Here is a 13,288-nt window from a genome sequence, read left to right as displayed (position 1 = left end):
AATTTAAAAAATGTGTTTTTGCACCATGAGATACTCAAAGAAAAAGTACAATCTTTACAAAACGGTGATCATTGAGTACACAGATGTGTAAATCACGGTTGAAGGAAAGGGAAATCTGACCCCTTCTGGTTTTAGTTGGAAGTGTTTTAACTCCATCATCCCTTTTTTTATTGAAGAAGAGTCATCAACGGTTGGAAAGAAGATTCCAAGATCAGAAGGTAATACCGACCAAGAAATTAAAAAGAAGTCATGTGTTCTACTTGAGAGAAACCACAATTTAAAACACAACATTTAAAAATAATTGATTTTGAAATGGGTTTTAAATTTAGATGTGTATGTGAACATTCTGGGAGGTGGGAGCGATTACTTCATCTGACTGTAAAACCGAAGGAAGGATATCAGTAGAACACATGACAGCAACATACTGTACCGCAGATTTTCTGTATGGCAAGAGTCTTCTTAACTTAGCAATAGAAAATTCAAAAACAACATTTTTGGTACCGAACGACATGTACAAATTAAAAATAAAATATCCAATATACAAACAGAAAATCTCTGTAGATACTGTTGGAGGCTTCTGGGAACTTCAACACATCAACTTAATCAATCCCTGCAGGCGAATTTGCTCAATATGAGAAAGAGAGTGTTTGTCTGCCCCCTCTTCCCATCACATCCTTCTTCATCTTTGCTTCCAGAAAAAAAAACATTTACAAAAAAAAAACTCTTGTGCTTTGCTCTGCTTGAGATCTTTGTGCTTGCTAGCTCTTGCACCCTAAGGGAGGACATTTTTCACAATTTAGATCGAAGTTCCCATTTTTCTCATTTTTCATACTTATTTTAATTGTTTTTTTTTTAACTTTGGTGCTGTCTGACAGGGTTCTTTTGCATGCAGGCAATTTCAGCTGATATTTCACAGAAGCGTACTTTCCAATTGCACAGATTTTATATGCTTGTGCCAATAAAACCTGTGTAATATCAGAATACTTGAATAGTCTATTAGGAAACAGACATAAATATAGTACCTCCACTAGGCTTGGATGCCCCCTGCCACAGCAACAGCACAATAATAACAAATACATTTTTTCAGGTACCATGAGATCTGGTTCAAAAAATCAAATTAGACACACATGATCTGCTTTTCATGGTGCTAAGTCATAACGATTAGGAACTTTGCACAGCTTCCTTACATCGTGTAATTCTTATATTAAGAATCCAGGAATGCTGAAAGGCAATTAGCCATTATGTCCTTCTTGGTATTATTAGTCTGTCTTAATATGATTTCCCCTCTGTTGCCTAACAAGTTATAATGAGCCCTGACTTTGCTGTGGCCTCTTGACTATTACAAAGAGTTTTCTTGTGCAATGCCTTTTGTTCATTAGCAAGCAATTAAAGACAACAAAGTAAGGGAAACTGTTCTTGCTTGACCAAGAAAAGACTGTAAACATTAGATGGAATATTATATAAAGATTTTACCACCTTTCAGGATTCAGGATGTGTCAAGATACATTCTAAGCAGTTCAGAATGCAGATGGAACCACATCTGCAGAAAAAAAAGTTGCACTCTAATGCAGTGTCATGTAAATACATGAAAACAGCCTTTTAATACTTTCATAAGGTAAAAGATCGGTCTTATCAAAGCACGATGATACTCCAAGCCGCCTGCACCGAGCAAATGAGTTGTATTGCTAAAGATACAAGATAACGGTGATCATGGCCTTTCCTTGGAGGGGCTCATTCTTTTTAAATGTCAGCCTTCAGGCTTTTGGAGAGAAAAGTTCATAGTGAGAGTGCCTTAAATCTGCTGCCTGACATTTTTTATTGCAATGTACCAAAATGATTTAAGCCACCCCTGTAGCTGAGCCATCACAAGGTAGCACTATAAATCCAAACTAATTCAGTTTCCGTGACAAACCCTACCACTGAGACCCTCTTTGCAACAGCCAGTGGTCTCACCTCAAAGTGGGGGAGGTGGGGATTCTCTGAGGGAGGGGGATTCTCTGAGGGAAAAATGAGCTCAGGAACTTTTCAAAGCAGTCAGAGCACTAACAGTATCTACACAAAGCCTATGAGACCATAAAATGATGCTGTTTGTACCCAACCTGCTTGCTAAAGGAAATTATATGCACTGTACAGTAGTAACTCCACAATGAGTCTGCTAAAACAATCATGCTTCTTATTGAGCCCCAGCTGGAATTCTGAGAAAGTGTGCTCTTCTGAAAGCTCAATATGGAATGCATAGCAAAAGTAGAGTGGACCAAATTGGGATATTCTTGGGAAGAGACTGGTAAAGAGGAACTAGAGACGTACTGTATTCGTCCATGCATGCAACACCTACTGAATGTGAGCACAGGCCAGACAAGCATCAGAGCTTCTTTTGCAGTGGAGCAATTAGCTGAGATGTCCAGGCTACTCCCAAGCTACAGGGACATGGGGATCATTCCTTGAGAGAAGCTCTTGGTGATGTCTGCAAGATCAAGAATAAAAACATGTTGTTGCAAGTATGTTGTAAGATGATGGGCAAATTTACAGTGACGAATAATAACTGTTTCCTGTTTTGTTTTTTCTTACTATAGTATAAGGTATTAAAAAGCAGAGCAATTAATCATTTTTGGTTCATGCAATGCTCAATGCAAACACTAGAGGTACTGTATCTGAAGGTATCTGATGCTGGGGAGCGCTGAGGTCCCATGACCTCCGAACGGATTGTGTATGATTACATTAAGCAATGCTTGATGCTAATTAATTAACAGAGCTGCCGTTTACATTTACATTTTCTGAAAGCCTCAGCTGGAGGAGCTCATATGCATTCCGACACAGAAGGGCATCTTGACTTCATCTGCTCTACCCTTGCATAGCAAACAGGTGCTTGTTAGACCGGGTGTCAGATAAGTGCAAGCACAACGACACCAACAAGATGGGGTAGGTATCAAAACATGAGCCGTGCAATACAAGCAAGATGTTCAAATAGTACTGACGCTAAATTTTAATTATCAAATGCAAGATAACACCATGCTTAATGTCACTGCTATATGGTGACAACCTTAACATTATGCAAAACATCAGCCCTGAGAGCCCTGAATATTGGGGAGAGATTTTAATTATAACTGTAATAACTGAACAATAAAAAATGCCTCAGGAGACCTGGAATGATCAAAAGTCCACCCTCAACTAGGCAAAATCTCACTCTTCTGGGACTAGTAATGTAATGTCTAATTTAATTTGTTTTTCATTTAGTTTAAATCCTCACTCCAGTCTTCATTGTGCCTTCTAAAGCATTTTGAATGCTATCAGATTAAGGAAAAAGGGCAACTTTTAATGGAAAATAATGAACTATGCAGTGTCTAAAGCTAGAAATTACAGACAATTGGTATTCCCCTTTAATATACTGAAGCAGTCTGACCAAAAAATAAAAATCTTGTTTGAAATCTTTTTAGATTATTCATTTAGTAGGCTTTTGTGTTTTTGCCCACAGTGCTTTAAAGTTGTTATAATATTTTAATCTACATTTATGTTATGTATTATGATGCTGTAAATTGTTAACTGGACCAATCTGGATAAATACAAGGGTCAAAGCTACAGCAGCATCACCAGCTAGGGCTTCGACTCAATCTCTGATCAAGAGTGCAGAGCCCATAGCCCTTAACCACTATTCCCCACCACCATCTGAGCTAGCCAGTGCACTGTACCCGACACCCACAATTGACATTGCGAAAACAGAAGCACAATCTCTTAATCTGTTTTGGAATCCCACGAATACAATGAATATCCATGCAGTAGTAAAAATTGAATTTATGAATGATTAGAACCACTATATAGCCTTTACTGTTCCTTATATTTACAGTACATTTTAAGCCAATAAGCTAAATCACTAGAAAGCAAATAACTTTGTTTTAAAGTGATGAAATATAACATCTGCACAAGCTGCACTGATATTTGTAAGAGCACTTGTATCTTCAGGTTTCATACTGTGTGGCCCAGTTAGGTGGAGGTCAGCATTGTTATCACAGCTCTTGGGTCCTGGGATCAGTTGTGGGTTTAGGCACCAACCTACTTTATAGGATAAAGTTGTGAACCATGGATGTACAGTAGGTTACTTTCTTTATGTTTTATGTGCACTCACAGACCTTTTTTTTTAAGTTGTTGAAATTGTAGATGTCTACTAATCCAGTATGTTAGTGTCACAAATCTGTGAAAATTACTTCAACTTCTTATTGTTTTCTGTCCTAGTTACATACCAAAATAAATGTAATTTTTAGAAATATCAGGAATAATGTTTAGCAGTGTTTATATAACATTCCTACCTGATAAAATGTATTTTAATAATTTACATTAAATATTGCACGGTCTTGGGAAATAGTAGTACTGTAAAAAAGCCCTTCTTAAGATATAGAAAAGTCTGTTTTTTACAGTACAGTGCCATCTAGTTGCTAGCTATTACATTTCAGATATTTTCTTAATACTAAATAAAAGCAAAATGGCTCACAAACAAAAACTATCCTCTAAAGCTTCTTAACTTGAAGTGAATCAAATTTAAGTCACCTTGGCAACATTAAAAATAGCACAGACTTCAAAGCATACTAAGAGATCTTGTGTTCTGAGCATATTAAATCCACGTTTGTCAAATCATGGAAAAACAACATCAATTTATTATGTGGCCCATTATCTCCTCCTTTCCCATCAACTATTTGGCTTCCTAAGTCTACCATCTCCTTTGATAGCATAATGTTTTTTTTCTCCTGCCATAAGTTATTGAGATGCTCCGTTTCCCCTTTGGGATCATTTTATTCCAGGCTGATGATTTAAGGACTTGGTCTAGGCTGCAGGAAATGGCCCACCATCCATATTAATGTGTTTATTGGGTGGGTTATGCCCTTTAGCCCACAGGCCTTCGTGGCTGTAAATCTTCAAAAAGCTCCAGAGAGGTGAGTTGGGGTGGTCACAGTTTATTGCCATTTAATTTACATTAAGTTTAGTTTCATTATTGAACCAAAACAGCCTATAGTATAATTATGCTTAGCTGACTAGGGCTCTATCTGTCTTAAAAGTATTTTCAGGGCTGTGAGACAAAGGCAACTACAGTACTATCTGATAAACACAAAAAGAACCTCCTGTAAGTGCTATACACTAGTTTCTGCAAGATGCTTTGATTACAAAGCACTGCAAAGACCAAATTCGTTCCACTTCTCCGAGGCTGTTCAATTTTTAAAATCATTTTAACATGGGCACACACAAAGCAAATATTAAACATGTAAGTAAATGTTTATGTTACAGATAAATGTTGAGGCAAAGCGATTAGTATTACTTCCTTTGAGAACCGTATGTATTATATTAAGCAGATCAGAAAACAGCAGAGCGATTGCAAAAATAGTGTTTTTATCATGATAGCCATTTCCTTAAGGGTGGTGACAGAGCTGGGAGAAGGGTGCAGTAACCAGAGATCAAAGTGTTCCCACATACACTCTATAAGGTTAATGTCCAAGTTCAGAGAGCCAGACATATCGATCCGAATCTCCTTTTTGTCTCCTCTTAGTTTTAGTAGAGTGGCGGTCTCACAGAGATGGTGCTTCTAACCCATATATAATCCCATTTGATGCCCTGTGCATCTGGGATAAACTCTGGGTTGCTGCAGCATTGAATGTTTACAACAGATGTTTAGGTGGAAGGTTGGATTCACATCTTGCACACTTCCACTCACCTACTCATACTGTAGGTCTTCCCTTTGTGTTATCTCCCCTTATAAATCCTTACAACAAATTCCCTTGCTCACTCCTCACAACTGGGGGGGAGGGGTTGTGCAGCCTGTCCATGGATTAGTTCTGTGTTACTGACTTTCCCTCAGCTAGGCTAGTCACACTAAACACTTAATACAAGTCTTGTCTCTATTGCATTCATTAGGATCTAACCGAACTAGTGAACTAGGAATAAGCAGCTTTCTGATAATGAATGGATAGTTGTTTGGGTTTTATGTGAAAGAAGCAATGTGTTCCCTGCAATATGGGAGCCAAAATGAACCCCCAAACCTACACTCTGCTGTTAGCCCACAACCCTTATTGTAAAAGATGTACTGTAACTTGACTCCAGCATCAACTGTGCCTTTGCAATTGACTTGTAAAATTGTTAATCCACTATCTGAGAGGGCCAGGATTTTCCATTTTGAGATTTGCGATGTTTTTCTCAAGCACAAAATGACTAAACTGTATGCGCATTTCTTCCCCTACTATTGCCACATGGCTGTTTCTAGGTTTTGTTTAGATTCCTCCAAATCATCCCATGCCTTTCATTCTCATTTCCCCCCCTGTCATCTCTTTTATTATCCACCATGGATTATCTGCTGATTACTCGCTGCCATAAATCTACATGCAAATTATTCTGTTATGAAAAAACACTCCCTTATGCCGCTTGCTCAGCATCAGTATGAATCTCACAGACACTGGTACAAAGAAAATATCATCCACAGAATCAAAGCTCTTGTGTTCTTTTCCTCTACGCAAAGTTAATGAAAATACTATCCTTCTACCACATAGGCAAAATGGTTCTTTCCCTGCGTTTTGTGTAGAAACACTAGTACCACTTTATCATGAGTACCCTTCTGCCTCTGAAATGTCTGTTTCAATTTAGGGCAGAATGGCTGAAAACCAGAGGAGACCCTATGTGTTGCCTTTGGATGCCTCTTCACTGCGGCTACAAACTAACGCTTATTCAACATCTTCCACACAATGAGTTCAGTTCTGAGTGATTTACAGTATTGCCACACAAACTAAAGCAGATGAAAGTGGGCAGCTAAATAATTTAAAGCTTGTTAGGGGACATAGTGGCAAGGCATTTAGTACAGCCCCCTCGCAGCTCTTAAATCCTGGGTTAGATTCTAGGTTGGGTGCTTCTATGCATCCTCCTACCTCCCAGAGAGTGCTGGCTATAGTAGGTTAATTGACATTTCTGAACTGTCCCTGCGCATGTACGCTGTGATGGACTGACATCCTGTCCAACATTATGTCACGCTTTGCATCCATTGGCTCTGGGCTACCATGACCCTTCCCAGGAATAAGCAGCTTTCTGATAATGGATGGGTAGATGGCCATCTGTTCTATTTAAAAAAATAAAATAATTCAGGTGTTATTATTGGGGAAACAAAATACTACCTGCATTGTAAGAAGCAGATGTGTTTCTCACACTGCCTGGAGGGCAAACTGCCAATCTTTCTCAGCAGAATAAAAGTACAAGTTACTGGCTGGCAACAAGGCTAATATCTTTAAAGTACACAGCTGTCTTCTATCTCATGATTTCAGCTTTCAAACGTCTTTCAGGCAGGATGGTTATTAAGCTTGTCTCTAAAATAATATGTGCCTTTTACATTTTAAAAGAATTATTATTGCAGTTTTCTTTCTGTTGTAGTATAACAGTAGCATATGTAAAGGTAAATTGTTGAATTCTAGTTTGCTTTAGTGAAGGGGTCTTTGAATGAAAGGGAGCGATTGATTCCTAGAAGGACAATTTAGCTCAAAAGCACTGCCAGGCAGAACATATCTTGTAGTCAGTCAGCAAATAAAGGTGAAGGAGCTTTCTCTTTATAAATTCACCAGGTGTTCATGCTCAGTTTTTTTATAACAAAAGAATTAAGTTAATAAAAAATAAAGTTTATCATTTGGATATCTATAGATAGCATAAAATTAAAATAATCTCAAATTCTGCCTCTGCTAATGCTGTTGTCAGGGTATTTCTAAGTTACTTTTTACCCTAAACAAAATGGCTTCATTTTATACACTGTAGGTATTGAGTTTTTTCAAGCCTTTTACAAATTCTAAGACACCTAAATGTTTCAGAACCAATCTGTGTGGCAGTCTTTTTGTAATACTTTCAGTTCTTTAAGTGACTCTTACTCACCACTTTAAGAACAAAATAATTGTGACACTACTTTTGGTGAGCTAGTGTACTATACACTTCTACTCTACACATTTCTCAAAATGATACAGAAGTGTAAAAAAAGGTTTCAAAGAAGAACACCAATATTCATTACAGACATTAAGGGTTGAGTTGTAAGACCAAATTGAAGGAACTCAATCTTTTCCTTCTCATTGCACAGTGTCTGAGAGGAGTTGTTAAGTTTGTGTAATTGCAAAGAAGATAAATAAGACTGAATCATGTTCAGTTAACAGAATGCAATGATGTACTGTAAATGGAAAACTGTTAAACATCAGTCGTGTGATGATTGCTACTACAAAGGCATTTTAAAACTCAAAATCACCACTACTTGAAATAGATTGCTTAGCCTTGTTACAGCTATGTAGGTAAGGGTGCTGAAATCTGTCAAAAAATAAGCTTTTGGAGAAAAGTTCTGATGGGCTGGTGGATCTGCACTTGTACAACACTGATGATGATTCAAATGCAGGAAACCAGAGCTGTAATTCTATCAATTAGGAAATTAAAGCAGTGCAATGGAACGCACTTGTGTTTTCTGTTAAAGTGCATGATTTAAAAAAAAACAATGAAATGTCTAATTCTCTTCACTAAAACATTTCCATTAATTCTTTTTACATCACTTTCATTTGCAATACAGTTTCCTTTCACAGATTGCTTCGTTAATAGAGTGATTAGAGAAAGGCAGGGAGCTTACATTACGATAAAATAATAAAAGTATAAAAATAAAACATATTAGAAGCAGATTGCAGACCTGGAGACAAAATCAGGCATGAACCTGGGATGGGCCTGCTATTAAAGAAAGTCTTTAAAATCCTTCATAATCCTTTTTTAGTGTGTGTGCGCATCTTTCATTCCTGCTAGACTGTTCATTTTCAGAGTGCTAGCATGGCGTGTGAGGATTATGTGCTCATGTTCGGGCACAATTGCATGGGGCAAAGCAATAATCATATCTGGCAATCCACTGTTAGTTGGCTGACAGTTTTAAGTCAAAGGGATGGGTGCTGTCTGCTCTTCCCATTCTGCTAGTTTCAGATTGGTAATCCCTTCTCCTCACCAGCCGCCCCTATTACCTGCGTTTCAAGGAAAGACAGCAGGAAATTGCCTTGTGAGGAATGATCTTTCAGCCATTGTCAATGTTATGAAAAAAATTCATCAAATTGTCACCATTGGACAAGTCAAGTATTATCTGCCTTCTTGCCTCAACCTGTTCCCTCTACATACTTTGTATTTTGGTGTGTGTTATTCTATATTTCTAAGACATTGATTCTGTGAAAGGTCAGGGAGCCGGACAAAGACTGTTTATTTTTTTTAATGTATTTTAAAATACTTCATTCTGGCAGAATAAATATGTGTGAATATCATTGATTGCTGCACTGTAAAATGTGGTATCTTCTGAAGGACACAAGGTAATGGCATAATTACAAATTTAGATTTGAAACCATATGTATGGTGTATGGTGTATATGCTGTATTTTTGGAGAGTGTGTTTTGTGGGATTGAATTCAACACTATTAAAATGCGGAGTACCAAGATAAAAGCTTCTGAAAAGTTAAAAACTGAGATCACACTTAAACCTCTACATATTAAATTACCCAAAGGCCTATTCTTAAGGTTTCTAAGGAGTTCGATCGAGCTGTAACTGACACAGACATCAAGTGCAGCAAGTTTTATTAAAAAGAGTAGAAGGACTGTATAGAAACACAGCGGCAATAACAACTAATCCCCTTATCTGCATCCACTTTCGAATCTTTCTAAACAGACGTGCTTTTTTTAATTTGCTCTGAAACCTCCAGCACTATGTCTTCAGCTTCTCTGAATTCTTGGACAAACGTTTTATGCCCATAACAGAGCCCGTTTTTCTCATTTTAGTTTTTAAGAACCTGCCTTCTCCCACAATCATTTTAACTCATGTGGCTTGTGCATTGAGCTCTAAGAACAGATCCCTGTGATATGGCTTCTGATTGTAACGAACAGTTCTTTCCGGACCCTATGCGGACGACACAATCCGACGAAGTGGGGGAACACTGGGGAAACGTCATGCAGGAAAACGGGGCTGAAGACAGGGGGGCGTGTCCAAGGTGCGCTGGTGCACGGGGAGGTGTGGCCGAGGCGAACAATCCCAAAGAATAATCCATAGAGTATCCAAAACACGAAGGTAAGTCCAAAACCAGGAGATCCATCAGAACTCGGAATTAAAACCACGAAGGCCGGGTCGGAACCGGCGGACAGGGACAAGGAACAGGGGTTAAAACCTTAACGGGACCAGGCGCTTCCAGGTCCCGGACTCGCACGATATGGAAATCAGATGCAGAGCCCGGAAGAGCGTCAGCGCCTGGCTTTTAAGGTGGGCAGGGAATGGGAAACAGGTGCAGAGAATGAAGTCTTTAGTGAAAGGGCTGGAGCACCCTTAAGGAGGGGGGACTATAGTCGTGACACTGATAAGAAACCCAAATGCTGATGAAACAATAAACCTGTTTCATACAGTACATACGGCCTGGTCTAATCTCTTGTCTCTATTTCAGAAATTACAGACTCTTAAATTAGTTTTTCTTCTTACCCTTGTAACAGTTTAGAGTGATATACTGTATTTACCACAGTCCGTTTGAATGCCTCTGTTATGGTGAGGCATTGTGAACTCTGTGGCCCTACACTGGATCAAACAGATCCTAAATAAGGTGGTGATAGAATCAGGAAAAGTGTCAGGAAAACAAGTTCATTGAAACGCTGAGGAACTAGAACTTCAGTAAACCTGCAGCCTTGTTACTTAGTTCAGTGTTACACTTTTTTACCTTATTTAACCTCTGTGTCCAGAATTTAATTTGCCCAATGCATGAAGGTATGTAGCTATATAATGCTCTGCCCAGGGGGCAAAACAATATCACAGGAAGCAATGCTGGAAATAAATGGGGAATTTGGTACCACAGATTACATAGTTGGAGATAAGGCAAGGCACTAACAAAACTGAAGCTGTGGTATAAGGAATAATCTGAATCCATCTTTGTTTTGTTGAGTGCCTCTTCCAGATCCGCACTGCCAACAAAAGATCTTTGAGAGCCGTTTTGCAGTGGGAAAAAAAAAAAGTGTCAAATTAAAGAGGCCCTCACATATTTTTTTAATTATCTCAGTAAGACTTTAAAGTAATGGCTGCAAAGTCATAATCAGTTATGTTTGGACTGCAGAGGCACAAGACCCAAAAGTAAAAGCCCAAAATTCTCCAGTGCTTGATCGCCAGCAGCCATCTTACCCTACAGCTCATAACTGGCACCCCACTGAAGCTCAGCAGGTGTGAGCCTGGTCAGTTCCTAGATGGGACATATCCTGGGAAAAACTAAGGCTGCTGCTGGAAGAGCTATTAGAGGGCACTAGGGGTGCTCAACCTGCAGTCTGTGTGGGTCCTAATGCCCCAGTAGGGTAACGGGGACACTATGCTGTAAAAAGGCACTCCTGACTCTTTGTGGTCATTAAACACCCTAGGGCTTTTTTCAAAGACTAGGCATGTTACCTCAGTTTCCTGGCCAAATTTCCCATTGATTGTTACCAATCATGGCCTCCTACTAATCCCCAACTATGAATTTGCTCCATCACTCCGTTCTCCTCCCCACTGTTAGCTGGTGTGTGGTGAGCGTACTAGTGCACTATGGTGGCTGTTGCATCATCCAGTTGGGGCTGCTCACTGGTGGTGGTTGAGGGGAGTCCCCCTTACCTGTAAAAGCGCTTTGAGTGGAGTGTCCAGAACAGTGCAAGGAAATATTATTATTATAAATCCAACCCCGTTCCTGCATTGCTCCATCATGTAAAAGATCTACACTTCTTTCATAGATCAGGCAGTGTTATTCTTGTGGTATAGAAGTCAGTATGAAATCATTCTAATTACAAACTTCTTACTTGGCTCTACCCTCAAGCATCATCTCCCATCAAGCTCTTATTCTGAGGGGTGAGCAGCTCCTCCGAAGACCATTGCTAGGTGACTCTGTGGGCACTGGTGCCTGCAAGAGTGAGGATGAGGCTCGAGTCCTTGTGAACAACAATTATGCAAAGGCGAGTTTCATAAAACCCGTTTCGCTTAATTAATTTCCAAGACTGAAGCATCTATGCTTGTCGTATCTAAAAGCTGTTAAAAGACGGTTGTGCACTTGTTACTCTTTTTCGCCTGCAGGCCTAAGCACACAAATACTGCAGTGCTCTTACTGTATGGTTGCGCTGGGCGAGAGTGGCAGGCGTCTCCATTCTCTTTCAGCCTTGGGTGCGCAGTCTGTCAGGACCTGGAGACACTTCAGAATCCAAGGCGGCGATATCATGGTGGCAGGTTCGCTATAAAAGCCTTGCCACACATATGCTAATTAAACCTGTTAAGGGGAATAACAGTCTTTTTTTAAAAGTGAAATGCTATGAGTTTTTTTTACATAGCAATAAAAAGCATCTGTTCGCAACAGGTTTAACGGCATCCGAAAGCCGCATCTATTTTTAAATGTTCAAGGATAATCAAAGACATCTAGGATGTTAGATTTATATATATATATTGTATCCTGAAACGCGTCTATCAGCCAAAGCCACAATAGATGGGGGAAAGCTGGCACCACTGAGGTACCAGGTGTTAATGTATCAAATCAGCCGCTTAAATGCTTCCGTGTTAATTAGTGGTTTGAGGCGTTCTGAATTACATTTTCGCGATAATGACAGAACTTTGCAGCTGGAGGTTAAAACAAAATATTTTTGTATGGGCAAAGACAAAAATGAAATACAAAAAGGTTTTTTTCCCACTCAAGGTTTATGGTGATCAGTTATCAAAAGAACTAAATCTGATTTTTGATGTATTGACACTTCACGGATCAATACCAAGAAAATATTTTTTACTAGCAATTTACTGTACGAAGCAGGTTTCAGACTTTTACTCCCCAGATAGTACCATAGAACAGATCTGCAATGCTGGGGAAATGAAAACGCAGCCTCCATGAACTTTTAAACAACGTTTTCTAGTAGCAAACAATTAAGAAGTAACCTAGGTCACAGTTTCCTGATTAAAAATAAAACGTTTGCATTTTCTGTTTCTTAATGACATTTCAACAAAAAAACAAAGTGGTGCTAAAGCATCACAAGATGAGAGCAGTATCTTTTTAAAATTCTGTTAAATACTAAATTCTAGATTTTTATTTTTTTCTTCTTTTTAAGGAAAGTGATGGAAAAGGGAAAATTGTATATTTCTTTAGGTAAAACATTAGATAACCCTATCTTTAGAGTTGGGGTTAAGGGTCTGATTCATTAAAATATTTTGTTATACAGTTCATCTACAGCTTAGGTGGGTTATCATCACATTTCTGTCACTATACTTGAGAAATATACTGTATTTCATTTATAAAGCATTGATAAATGCA

General features: G+C 38.8%; 1 long non-coding RNA gene across 1 annotated transcript; it reads right to left on the bottom strand.

Annotated features, from left to right (window-relative positions):
- Positions 1-1,993: 1,993 nt before the first annotated feature.
- LOC107075542 (uncharacterized) lies at positions 1,994-12,295 on the bottom strand. The gene is made up of 3 exons (XR_001477050.2): positions 12,105-12,295; positions 11,802-11,902; positions 1,994-2,464 (listed from the first exon to the last, which is right to left on the bottom strand). It is a non-coding gene; the product is annotated as an uncharacterized lncRNA (long non-coding RNA).
- Between the last annotated feature and the right edge of the window lie 993 nt (positions 12,296-13,288).

Source organism: Lepisosteus oculatus, chromosome 25 (assembly GCF_040954835.1).
Source record: "Lepisosteus oculatus isolate fLepOcu1 chromosome 25, fLepOcu1.hap2, whole genome shotgun sequence".
In the NCBI taxonomy this organism is placed as follows: Eukaryota; Metazoa; Chordata; class Actinopteri; order Semionotiformes; family Lepisosteidae; genus Lepisosteus; species Lepisosteus oculatus.
This window is presented reverse-complemented; position numbering and strand designations above follow the sequence as displayed.